Raw genomic sequence first — 2451 nt, forward strand, 5'->3', positions numbered from 1 at the left:
AAAATTTTTTTTGCTTAAATAACACATAAAGTTCTTTTAAAAAGTTACTTAAATATATCTTATAGGTGTGACTAATAGTTACACTCATATCTACAAAGATAACTAGATTAAAAACAACCAAAAAGGAATCAATGCTGTGACTAGCAATTTCCTTTGCAAATGCATGATTTGTGTGCTTTATTGATGCTGTTTGCAAAATTACATTTGCCGTTCGACTGAAAAATGATGGAAGTGACACAGGCAATTTTGACCAACTTGGCTGACAGTTTCGTGATGTTGTGTTATCAACTGTGATCATGCACTGATTTTTATATCAATGCTTCAGCTTTGGATAGAGCAAAGAGCATAGCTTAAATAGCAAAGCATGTTCTTTTTACAGAATGTTCCAAGCAGCTTCTTTGCGTAAACATTCGTCATAATAATCTAACAACTGATTACATTGTTTTGGGTTGAATTTGTAAAACAATCCCCACGAAGGTGTTCACTCACATATGTTCCTGTACGCCCATGTGTATTTTTTCACATCCAGTATTTCTGTTTTAACAATCGGTGACTAGAAGCAAAAATCATCCTCTTTAATCCAGTCTCCAGTTTCTTAGAGACCCAGAGTCTTCTTAGGAATATTCTTTCTGTTCAAAGATGCTGCTAAACTGTGTTGTTCTGTTGAGTTGCCTATGGATGATGGATTATGATGATTTTGCACATTAAGAACACTTCATTTCCTTATTGCATAGACATCTTTCTTTCTAATTGGCTCCAGGACCCTTACTATTAATAGCTGTTGGGGATGCACTGTACATTTAATTTAGAGCTGCCTGGGGTGACACAATTGGTTCTCAGTTATTTTACTGCCAATATGTACAGCCCACACCACAGGGAGTCGGGAACTAATTGAAGCAGTCCTTGTCGTCTGAGAGACTGAATCCGAGATGAGGCTTTGAGACAGTCTCCCTCTCTGTGAATCCAGGCAGCCCTCATTCCCTGATTGTCTTTGGCTCAGTGCCATATCCGGAGACATCTGACTTTATCTGCACCTATCTTATGAAAAGTCCTCAGCAGCACTTTTTAAATTTCTCTGTACAGGGACAGCAGTTAGTTTGGAAGAAAGCTAGGGGACTTTCTTGAATGTGTGTTTGCTGTACAAGTGTGCTTTGTTGTATTTCTCTCCTTCCTCCTTGTCTCCTTTTCTGTCTTCCTTTTTCTTGCGTTGCTGGATATTTGGTGGGGAAGTGGTCATATAAAGTTACTTGAATTTCCCAGGCAAAACAGCTCCTTTTGGTGTCACCACGGAGGTTTAAACATCTTAGTTTGGCTTTTCCATGTGTGACACCAACCTATCCTTTGGGACTCATAGTTTACCTCTTTTTCCCATACTAACCTCCTGCTCACTCAAGCCACAGTCACACTGGGTGTGGCTGTTAGTTTAACACCTTTTGGTTTAGCTAAACCTTTCATTGCCTTTGGGTAGGAACCGATTCTTATCAGACTATCTGGTGGGTTTTTGGAAGCTGTAAATCACATGAGAAGAGATTGATCCTCTTTATCCTATTGGTGGGTTCAAACCCATAAAGAGGCACTGCAGTATACTCCCCCTAGAGTTCACATTGGCTAGGCTATAGTACCCAGTTCTCTAACCCAACAACCCATTGCCATGGAATCAACTCAAGCTCATAGCAACCCTATAGGTTCCCATGGGGAATCCCTGAAGGATTTCCAAATCTATAAATCTTTACAGAAGAAGACTGCAGAAGTGATCAATGTTTAGCCAGTTTAGGAGGCAGAATATGACCTAGAACCAATGATGCTGAAGAAAAAGGTCCCAGCTACACAGAAGGCATTGATAAAAAGCAAGGTCTGAGGGATTGATGGAATACCAATTGAAATGTTTTAATAAATGGATATAGCCCTATGCCAAGAAATTTGGAAGACAGCTCCCAGGTCAACTAAATAGAAGAGAGAGGTCCATGCTTGTGCCTATTCCAAAGAAAGCTGATCAAACGGAGTGTGAAAATTATCAAACAGTATCATTATGATTAAATTCAAATAAAATTTGCTGAAGATTGTTCAAAAACAGTCTCAACAAGAGACTACCAGAAATAAAAGTTAGATTCAGAAGGATGCTAAATAATGGGTATAATTTCTAATATTATATAGATCTTGGCTGAATAAAGAGAGTACCAGAAAGATGTTTGCCTGTGTTTTATTGTCTAGGCAAAAGCATTCATCTGTGGATCATAATCAATTATGAATAACATTGCGAAGAATTCTAGAACACTTAATTGTCCTTCTGCAGCACCTGTACATAAACCAAGAAGCAATCATTTGAACAGAATAAAGTGATCTCACAAGGATGAAAATTAAGAAACGTATGTGTAGGGTTGCATCCTGTCACCATCCCTATTCGATCTGTATGCTGGACAAATTATTTGAGAAGCTGACCTGTATGAAGAA

The sequence above is a fragment of the Elephantulus edwardii genome, unplaced genomic scaffold (genome assembly GCF_000299155.1).
Source record: "Elephantulus edwardii isolate Elephantulus edwardi_28Jun2011 unplaced genomic scaffold, EleEdw1.0 scaffold00202, whole genome shotgun sequence".
NCBI lineage: Eukaryota > Metazoa > Chordata > Mammalia > Macroscelidea > Macroscelididae > Elephantulus > Elephantulus edwardii.